The sequence below is a fragment of the Vombatus ursinus genome, unplaced genomic scaffold, assembly GCF_900497805.2.
Source record: "Vombatus ursinus unplaced genomic scaffold, bare-nosed wombat genome assembly UNPS02014789.1, whole genome shotgun sequence".
Lineage (NCBI taxonomy): Eukaryota > Metazoa > Chordata > Mammalia > Diprotodontia > Vombatidae > Vombatus > Vombatus ursinus.
In genome coordinates this window covers 19,140,253-19,151,603 of record NW_020954567.1, presented here as the reverse complement: position 1 = coordinate 19,151,603, position 11,351 = coordinate 19,140,253, and the positions used below count along the sequence as shown (strand labels likewise).

General features: G+C 40.3%; 1 protein-coding gene across 1 annotated transcript in view; it reads right to left on the bottom strand.

Annotated features, from left to right (window-relative positions):
* FAM163A (family with sequence similarity 163 member A) overlaps positions 1-11,351 on the bottom strand; it is a 127,663-nt gene that overhangs the window by 115,302 nt on the left and 1,010 nt on the right. The gene's annotated exons all lie outside the window — the stretch shown is intronic.

The window sequence follows — 11,351 nt, the reverse complement described above, 5'->3', positions numbered from 1 at the left end:
TACTACTACTACTACTACTACTACTACTACTACTACTACTACTACTATTAGTACTATTACTACTATTACCATTACTATTACTATTCCTACTCCTACTATTACTACTATATTCAAATAGGGTTTTATAATTTCAAAGCACTTTCTCATTCATCATCTCAGTGATACCCCACTAGTAACTAGTACTGGTTATTAGTGCTCTCACCTCAGATTGTTTCTTCTTTGCTCATCTGTTTGGATATTGTATTGCCACACCAGGATATAAGCACCTTGTGGGTAGGGACTGGGTTTTTGTTTTCCTTCCCATTTCTGTCTTAGTCTCCCTAGACCTTAACACAATGTCTTGCACAAAATAAGTTTTTAATAATTATATTTATTGGATTGACCTCATTTGGAGGCAAGCCCTCTTTTCTAGTCCCATTTTGGACACTTACTAGCTGAGAGACCTTGGGTAAATGACTCTATTTCTCTATATGTCAGTTTCTATATCTATAAATTGGAGATAATCATCCTTGTACTTATCTGTCTCATGAGGAAGTGAGCATCAAAGAAGAGAATGACTCTAAAGTGTAAGTATCATATATAGATAGATAGATAGATAAGATAGTCATTTTTCTTTTATCCACATCCTCCACTTTGGTAAGGCAGGCCTCTTCACATGGACCATATTTATTCTGCTTCCTAGAAGACCTCCCCTTCTTTCTATCTAACAACAACACTTCTATAGCGCTGACTATATGCCAAGTGCTTTACAATTGTTATTTCATTTGATTCTCACAATGACTTTGGGAGGTAGGTGCTATTATTATCCCCACTTTACAGTTAAGAAAACTGAGGCAAACAGAGGTTAAATGACTTGCCCAGGATCACACAGCTAGTAAGCGTCTAAAGTCAGATTTGAACTTGGGTCTTCCTGATCCTAGGCAGAGTGCCCTAAACAAATCTTACCTATCCTTCAGGACCAAGCTCCTCCCACTATCTCCATGAAGCTTTCCATCCCCCCCGTCTCCCCCTTGTTGAATTTCTATGGTACATTCTCTCTGCCATACCACCTGATAATATACTGTTATTTATACTCTCCCAATTGGTTCCTGTGTCTCTCCACCCGACCTACATCATAAGCTCCTTGAGGGGAAGGACTGTGTCTTTTTCTTCTGCTCTCCCCTCAGTGCCTAGTGAATAAGGGGATACTTAATGAAGAGAGACTAAATTGAACCTGCCATTCTGGTAGCAGCTGGAACCCGTGGTGTACTCTATCTGTTAGGAGGCAGGAGAAGGCTTGACAGAAGCTGGGGAGGCATGTGGCATATACGTCCTCCTCCTGCCCCCTCTGCAAGCTTGGCAGTCAGTCCAACACATTTTCAAGATCTGAACAGAGGCAATGATTATTCCCCTTTATAGGTGGAGGAATGGAGGACCTGAAAAGAGAGGAGACCTTCCGTAGGCCACCTAGAAAAAGAACTGGAAGAGTTTCTCTCATCCAAGTCTGTTCTCTTACTCTTCCTTCTGAAAACAATCATGTGGGGTATCATAATCACCATCATCATCATCATCAACACCACCACCATCATCATCATCATTAATTAAGCATTTATTAAGGATCTACTATGTACCAGGTATTGTGTTAAGCACTGGGAATACAAAGACAAAAATAAAACAGTCCCTGCCCTCAGAGTGTTTACATTCTATTGAGAGAGATATGTGTGTATACACATATATATGTGTATACATGTGTGCATGTTCACATACATATATGCATATATATATACATACATGCACATATAGACAATACAAGGTAAAATTTTAAGGACAGGCACCATCAGCTTGTGGGGGGGGGGGGTTAGGGAAGGGCATATGTAGAAGAAGGTGGTAGTTGGGTTAAGTTTTGGTGAGAAGGGGGGATTCCAAGAGACTGAGGTGAGGAGGGGAGCACATTCCCCCTAGAATGATGGAATATTATGTGATGAACAAGACCAAATTGGCTGCACTGAACATGTGTAAAGGGGAAAATGTTTCCAAGGCACTCTAGTCATGACTACGGACATATGAAAATCATTGATCACAATATTTGTAAGTCTTGCCCATTTTGAAGGGTTAGATTCAAATGAAGCCCCTTTCCCATTTCTGGATGAAACAGGTCAGAGGAGTCTCTGACTGAGATCTCTGGAATTAATTGAACTGCTTCTTTCTTTCTGCCCTGGACCAGTGCCCTGCTTGCTGATTAAATCCTCTAATAGAATCTTCCCTGGCTAAGAGCCCCACAAACAAATCTCTTCTGCAGTATATAGTAGAAGGGCTTCCAACCGCTTAGAGAAATAAGTGATCAGTTCTTGAAATTCAGTTCAATTCAACAGACAGGTATTAAGCACCAACCATCTGTAGAACACCATGCAAGGTAATGGGAGAAGATGCAAAATTTACATTAAACATAGCTCCCATCCTTATGGAACTTACAGTCTTAAAATTCAGAAATAAATACAAACTCCTTAACTTGTCCCTCAAGGCTCTCCACAATAGGCCCCAATCTATCTTTGAACAAATGAATGAAGAAGCATTTATTAAGCATTTACTATAGACAGCAGTAAGGATATAAATAGAAAAGCAAGGCAATCCCTGTTCTCAAGCTGCTCACATTTTAATAGGGGGGCACAAGACATGTAGGGTAGTTCAGTCACCAGGAGATAGAAAGGCCCATCAATCCTTTGGGTACACTATTTCAATCTTATTCCATGAAATTTCCCTTCATGCACTATGAATTCCAGCCAAATTGGATTACTACCTGAAACCGAACATTCCATTCTGTCTCCTTCCCTTTGCACAGATTATGTTCCAAATGAATTCCCTCTGCATCTCTACCTCTTGGACATCCTTATCTTTTTTCAAGACTCAGTTCAGATGCCACCTCTTCTATGAAGCCTTCTCTGATGCTCTCCTTTGTCAAATGACATTGAGTGATACTTTTCTGTGTATGTGTTATTACATCAGTAGAATGTAAAGTCCTCAAAGGTAAAGACTATGTCAGTTTGGCCTTCACGTGGGCAGGATTTATCATAGTGTCTTGCACATAGACCCTTAATAAAGTATTTGTTGAATCACATTGAATTGAAACAGGACAGAGAAGAAACTCATTTTTGCCCTCAAACCATGCCTTCTTCCTAAGTTTCCATTACTCTCTATGGCACCATCATCCTCCCAGTCACCCAGGCTTAAGAGCTAGATGTTATCCTCAATTCCTCACTCTTTTTACCCCATATAGTTCATCTGTTGCCTGTTGAAGTCTTGCTGTTCTCCCTTCATAATGTCTCTTGCATATGTCCCCTTATCTCTTCTGGCATGGCCACCACCCTACTACAGGCCCTCATCATCTCACATATAGACTATTGCAGTAGCCTTCTGCTTGTTTCTCTGCCTCAGACTTCTCTCCACTCAGGTGTCAAACTGATGTTCCTAAAACACAGATCTGACTGTGTCATCCTTCTATTCAATAAATGTCAGTGACTCCCTATCACCTCCAGGATCGAATATGAGATTCTCTATTTGGCATTCAAAGCCCTTCATAACCTGCCCCCTTCCTACCTTTTTCAGCATTCTTACACCTCACTCTCCTCATTGGCCTTGAATGTGATACTCCATGTCCCCGCTGCATGTATTTTCATTGGCTTTCCCATACGCCTGGCTTTCTTTCCCTCCTCATCTCTGTCTCCTGGCTTCTCTCACTTCCATCAAGTCCTACCTAAAATCCCACCTTCTACAAGAAGCCTTTTCCCAATCCTTCTTAATACTGTTGCCTTCTCTCTGAGATTATCCCTAATGTATCCTGTAATAAATATAGATATGTTACATATATATGTTATATATATATATATATATATATATATATATGTATATATGTGTGTGTGTGTGTGTGCGCACGAGCACCTAGTGGTTTGCATGTTTCCTTTCCCATTAGACTGGGATCTCTTTGGGAGTAGGGACTCTTTTTTGCCTTTGTGTCTCTAGCACTTAGCGCAGTGCCTGGTACATAGTAGGTATTCAATCAGTGCTACTTGATCTGATCTGACCACAACAGTTACTGTGTGGAAGAGACTTATTCCACTTAACCGCCAGAGCAGATCCAGAAGCCATGGCAGGAACTTGCAAAGAGGCAGATTTGGGTTTTGGGTTTTGTTTTTTTTTTGGCTAGGCAATGGGGTTAAGTGACTTGCCCAGGGTCACACAGCTAGTAAGTGTTATGTGTCTGAGGCCGGATTTGAACTCGGGTCCTCCTGAGTCCAGGGCTGGTGCTCTATCCACTGCGCCACCAAGCTGCCCCTAGATTTTGTTTTAATGTAAAGAAAAACTCCTTAACCAAGTGGCCCAAGAGAGCAATAAGATGCTGCAGAAGGTCTTAAGTTCCCCTCAAGAGGGTTTTTCCAGTGAGGCTTGAATGACCCCTTGTGGAGGATTTTGTAGAAGTAATTCTTGGTCAGCTATGGGTTGAACCAAATGGTCTCTGAGGTCCCTAACACCTCTGAGGCAGATGATGGCACAATAGATAAGAGCGCTAGGCCTGGGTCAAAAGATAAATTCAGATCTGGCCTCAGACACTTACTAGCTGTGTGACCCTAGGTAGGTCATTTCACCTCTCTCTGCCTCAGTTTCTTCATCTGTAAAATGGGGATAATAATAGCACCTATCTCTCAGGGTTGTTGCGAGGATTAAGTGAGATAGTAGTTGTAAGGTGCTTAGCACTGTGCCTGGAACATAGTAGGTGTTTAATAAATACTTGTTTGCTTCTGAGACTCTGCCAGTCTTTTTGCCTAGATCTGGACACCCTACTGTCCTGCTCAAAGAAACCTTTCATGACTCTCAATTACGTTCAGACGCTTCCACTTATAATTGAGGCAGGCAAAGGTACACAACTTCACCCTTTCCCCTTTATTTCCTATTATACTCTTTCAAGCCGCTCTAGGCCCCAACCAAACAATACTGCTGTTTTTGTTCCTCAAACATACTTTTCTTTGTTCTCTTGCTGCCAAGTCCTTGATTAGGCTATTCCCTAGGGCTAAAATGTGCTCTCTCCAGGTTTGCCAGCTGAATTACTACCTGTCCTTTAAAACTCAAATTAAATAATGCCTCCTCAAAGATTTCTTCCCTGGCTCCTCCTCAGTGATGATTTTTACCTAGTACCTCACACAGCACCCCATTTTCCTACCTCTCTAATCCATCTCTCATGAAATACAGAGTAGTAGCTGGGTGACTGCGGGCAAGTCACATAACCTCTCTGTGACTTAGTTTTCTCATCTATAAAATGAAGGAAATAATAATACTTACCTCCCAGGATAAAATGAGCACTTTGTAAACCTTAAAGCTATATAAATTCTAGCTGCTATCATCATCATTATTATTATTACAATTGCCTTTTATATTTATGTCTTATCTCGGTTCTAGACTATGGGCTCCATAAGGATAAAAACTGAATTTTGTTTCTCTCCCAGAACCTAGCACAGTTTTCTGCACTTAAAAACTACTTTTCAAATATTTGTTGAATGGGGGAAAGATTGCCTTGAGCCCTTTTCAAAAAGAAAGTCTCAGTAAGTCAATGGTTTACAGTAGAGAATAGGAAATTTGGAGAGAGCAAAAATGGTAGACCTGCTTAGCCCTCTTCTCCTACCCCCATTGCTATCCCCATCAGTAATCATAATAAAAATCATAACAGAAACTAGAGGTGGAAAGGATAAATAAACATATCTTTATGCCTGCCTCTAACATTCTGAGCTGGATTTGACATCTGGTTTGAAAATGTGGGTCTAACCAGAAGTCATTCCGCAATAAATGGTGAAAGAATATGAATATTTCTCAAAAAAAAGAAGGAAAGAATTGCAAACTATTAACAACCATATAACAATATAACAGAATGCTTAAAATTGCCAATAATAAGAAAAATTTAAATCAAAACAACATTGAGGTTTCATCTCACACCCAGAAAAGTGGCAAAGAGGGCAAAGGATGGAAATAATCAATATTGGAGGTGTTGTGGGAAGAGAGGCATACTTAGTACATTGTTGATGGACCTGCAAATTTGTATAACTACTTTGGAAAACAATAGGAATTATGCAAAGAAAGTGGCTAAGATGTCATATCCTTTGACTCAGAGATTTCACTACTAGGCATATGCTCTTGAGGAAGTCTTTGATTAAAAAAAAGAATACCCACATATACACCAAAATATTTATTGCAAAACTTTGCAGGGGTGCAGGTGTAGCAAAGGACTAGAAACAAAATAGATGCACATATGTCAGGAAATGGCTAAGCAAATTATGGAACATGAATGCAATGGAATATTACTATGCTGTAAGAAATGACAAATATGATGAATACAGAAAAGCATGAAAGGACTTAAATGAACTGAAGCAAAACAAAGTAAGCAAAGCCAGAAAACAATAAATACAACAGCAACAACAATGTAAACAGAAACAATCACAAAACAATTGAAAGTGAATGTTGCAAAATTACAACAACAAAACAAAAATGTTTTCCCATGTATAAATGTGTAAATTAGAGAACAAGTGAGTAGCTCAGGTTGGCTAAATAGCTGAACAATATTTTTTCCAAGTGTAATCGGCAGCCCAGTGTGGTAGATGGAGGTTAGAAAGACATCAATTCAAATCTTGCTTCTGATCATTACTAGATGTATAACCATGCACAAGTCACTTAAGCTCTGTCAGCCTCAAAAACTCCCTAGGATTTGTCTACTAAGTCATAACTGGGTTGCAATATGCTTTGGTAAGTGAGAGTGCCCAACTGATAAAATCACAGTTCATTTGACTATGGTTCTAATAGAAGCTGACTTTGAGTATAAATTGACTCCCACCTTTGGGAGGGAATTTGTCTTATTGCATGAACTAACCTAGAAGTGTATATGATAACTTTAAAACTTCTAAGGCAGGACAGCTAGGTAGCACAGTGGATAGAGCACCAGCCCCGAAGTCAGGAGGACCTGAGTTCAAATCTGAACTCAGACCAAACACTTGACACTTACTAGCTGTGTGACCCTGGGCAAGTCACTTAACCCCAATTGCCTAAAAAATAAAAAAATAAAAAAACTTCTAAGGCACTAACCATCCAGAAAGTATTTGTTGGTTGAGTGTCTTCTACTCTAGGCACTGAAGGAGATCTAATACAGAGTGAAATAGCTAGCTTAACACATCTAAAATGCGGTTTTTAGTATGTGTGTGTATTTAATACGTATGTGTGTGTATATATATGTACATATACACACATTATATATACATGTATATGTGTACATGGGTATTTATATACATTCATGAGTATGCTTGCTTATCCAATATTACATACATGTAATACAGATTTACAAGTTAAATCTTTTCCAAATCATTTTTATTGTTCTTATTGATCAGGAATATATAAAAACATTATATACATATAGTAAATATTTATATTTTTAAAATATTCCTTTTCTAAAATTGTTTTTGAGCTGTTCTTAATGACCAGACAGGATGGTGTAGGGAAGAGCCCTGGATATGGAGCCAGGAGACTTGGGTCTCAGTCCTAGCACTGACATTAATTTGCTATATGACCTTGAGCAAATTACCCAGACTCTCTGATCCTCAATTTCCCCATCTGTAAAATGGAGATAAGAATCTTTACACCATGTATCCCACAGGGTTGTTGTGAAAAAAATGCTTTATAAATTGTAAAGTGCTATATGAATGGTAACATTATTATTGTGTGTAGTAGCACTCTCCTGGTGATTTGACAAATGTCAGGAAGCAATGCCTACTGTGTGCTACTGTCACAGTATGATATCTTATAAGAACTAAGAAGTCATCAGTAATAGTACAATGAATATCTACTTAAAAGTAAGCCACTAAGCTGATAATGATTTTCAAAGACCATCTGTTGGTATGTGTGTGTGTGTGGATAACATAATGTTGCTGCTGCTTTTCTTGTATAAATAGTGTAAGATAAAATGCATTTATTCCTTCTTACTATGCTAACAGTGGCAGAACAAAGGTGTCATCATCAGGGCAGGATGCCCTTTACAAAGATTACCCGGCAAATTCCCATAGTGCCAGGTTATTAGGCAGACAAGTCAGTGGTCATTTCTGAGTCAGGTGGTACTTCAAGAGAAATAACTTAAAAACACATGAATTCAATGTCAGTAGCAACATTGCTAATGGTGTGGAAGCTTTTAGCCAACAGTGCTGTGGAATTCGCCTAGAGTTCAGTCCTACTTCATGCCCATCATCAGGACCAAACAGCAGCCAGATGATGCAACTGCCCTGTCTGTTCCAGAATTTACAGGCAGTGGGGAAAATTCAAACTTTTTCCCTCTGAATCTGAGGGAGAGTCAAAGGTGAGTCTTTGTAGATGAGCTATGTGGGAAGAGGAAGGTTTGCAGTGAAATAACCACCTTTGGAGTTGATTTTTACAAAGTAGCAAATAGCTCCAAGGCTTAAAAATGGTTTCAGCCTGTATGAAACCACAAAATGCTTCACAAGAGGCCTATTCATCATCACACTACTCTCAATAAGTGTCATACCCAAAGAAAACAACACACACACACACATACATACACCACCACCACCACCACCACCACCACCTGCCATAAGGTATACACATAAGGCCACAAGAGAATATGAAATTCAGATTCAAGAGAATCTGATCTTTTTATTTGATTATACTTAGAAAAAGCCTGGCAAAAACGGGCAGAGGAAGAAAATCCTTGGAGTTCTTTAAAGTCATAAAGTGAGCTGGCACAAGCTGCTATAGGGAAGGTTAATTTAGTGAGAGATTGTGGGGAAATCATTGGCTGTTGTGTAGGTAGTGGAGAGCCAGAACTGATCTAAGAAGGCAGAGAAGAAAGGTCTTTTCTGAGCTGACGTGTGGTGATCTGAAGGTGTTTGAGGGACCAGGCTTGTTCTGCCTGGGAGCAAGTCTTTCATCTCCTTGGCTCCTTCTGTATACAAGGGAATGAAAATAGTGCCTAGTACCCTATTACTCTCCTTTCAAATATCTGTTGACTGACTATTCTGCTTTCAAGTTGGGAAATCAGCAGAGGGGAATTCTGGGAGAGACATAGCAACTAACTGAGAATCTGGGCTGATAGGGAAGGAATCCTCAAAGGTATATTTAGGAACCCAATGATTTTTTTCAGAGGTAATATGTTGTGTTGGAGAGAACACTAGATCTGAAATTGGGAGACCTGGGTTTAAGTCCTGAATCCAATGTTTCCTGGCTATGTAATCTTTAAACAATTAATTTAGTCATAGGGTTTAGAAGGAGAAGGTATAGAATCAGAAGCAGATTCAATTTCTCACCTCCAAACCTTTGCCTAAGCGATGTCCCATGTCTGGAATACACCCCTTCAATTTTTGTCTCATAGAATCCCCAGTTTCCTCCAAAGCACAGCTTAGGTATCACCTTCCACATGTGGATTTTCCTCCAATGTCCCTTTATATGGACTTTATACTTTGCAAAGAGGCAACCTGGCATAGTGAACAGAATGCTTCCCACATTGACAAAAACAGAGGTCTTTGACTTAATGACATTTTCCCTTTTATTTTCACAAGATCACACATACGTCCTTACATTTACTTTATACAATTGAAATACCTTGCTTCCCAAATCTGTCTCTACCTTGAGTGTCCAAACACAATTTCAGTTTAGTCCTAAAAGACCCATTTTGTTGATCTCTTTAAGTAGCCCCATATCACTTTGGTTCATACATTAAATTGAGGAGGGCTAGGTGTATCTAACTGCTCTTGGGTGTCCAACAGATTGTTTCTCCCTTCCAAAGTCAAAGCCAGAATCAATCAAAATGTTAGTCCTCTGTCCCTTGGTGAAGGAAACCACAACTCATCCACCTGCATATAGTAGAAGAAGATACTTATCTAAACCCAGCACTAATCATGGTGGTACATCCTTTGCCTGGAGATGTTCACGCCCAGACTAATGTGTGTTTTCTGGACAAAGCAACTCTCATTTCTAATTATGTATGGGCAAACCAGAAGCTAAGCAGAGAGTTCTGGGCAAAATACACAAGGGATTTTATTTGATCCACATCAACAGATTATTTTGTTGCTTCCTTGGAGGGGGCTGGGGAGATATTCCAAGGTTAAAATGGACCCAGGTTATTAGTGCTTACTGCAATATTGATGATGTCATCATATAGTTTCCTTCTTACATTGGACTCTCCTGGCCATAGATCTCCAACCATTTTAAATGCATACAGATAATCCCCTCACCCCTCCAGTCCTGGGGAGAGGGAAGAGGTATTGCCATTTTTCCAATGCAGATGGGGATATAAAGGCATGAGCCAGTACTGACTTGTTTGATGTCATAGCTGAAGCAAGACTGCACTTTTCTCTGGATGCCTAAGAGAGTTCTGCCTTTACCATCATTAGGCAAATCTCCCAAACCTGGAAAAGGGTTCTCTATAATATAAAATCTGGGCTCTTCAAGAAGAGTTCTAGGGAATTCAAAACTATTGTTGAAGAATACTATTCTGCTCATCCCATTCTTTTCCCACTTCCCCACCTATTCACAAGCATCCTCAAGTTTCTGTAAAGTCGGACCTATACTTCCTTCCCCTCGCCCCAGGAACATAATCATGACCCTGGAAAGCCCTAAGACTCCAAACAAGAGTATAAATATGTGTCACTTCCAAGCACTTCATCAATACAGAACACATCCTTCCTTTTCCCCAGACAACTCTAAATCCAACCTGCCCTCAATCAAAGCAAACATAATCCTGAAGCAATCTCAGTCCCTATCTGATTCCTTCTGCCCATCACTTATACTTCCCCTCCTTTTGAAGTGTGAACGATATTAACAGCAGTGCCTGGGCGAAAGCAAGGCCCCGAAATTTGCCTGGGTAAAACTCAGCACTTGGACAATTCTCATCAGAAACAGCAGAGACAATTTAAACCACCATCACAGCAGAAACCTCGCAAGTATAGAGGGTGACTAAACATTAGGCAGAAAGGAGTGGGCTTGGGCAAGGGTTGTGGGCTGGGCAGAAGAGAGGAGAGGAAAGGACTGAGAATGGGCAGCGGTTGACTGTGGGCTTCAGAATGAGAACAGGTGGGAATATTTAGCTGTCACTTCACTCTTCTCCCAACCTCTCACGAAACACGTCAGACTTGACACGAAATGCAAAATTCAAGGGCACCAGGATTTCTTATGGGGTGGGGGGCAGGGAACCTCAACAGCCACGCGTTGAAATATAGAAGAGGAGTGCTGGAGGGGGAGGGGGGGGAAAGGGACAAATCACCGAACAACATCATTTCCCTAGGCTGGGTCCTCCTCCCTTCTTCCCCGCTTCCTCCGACCTCTACCCCTCAGCAAAC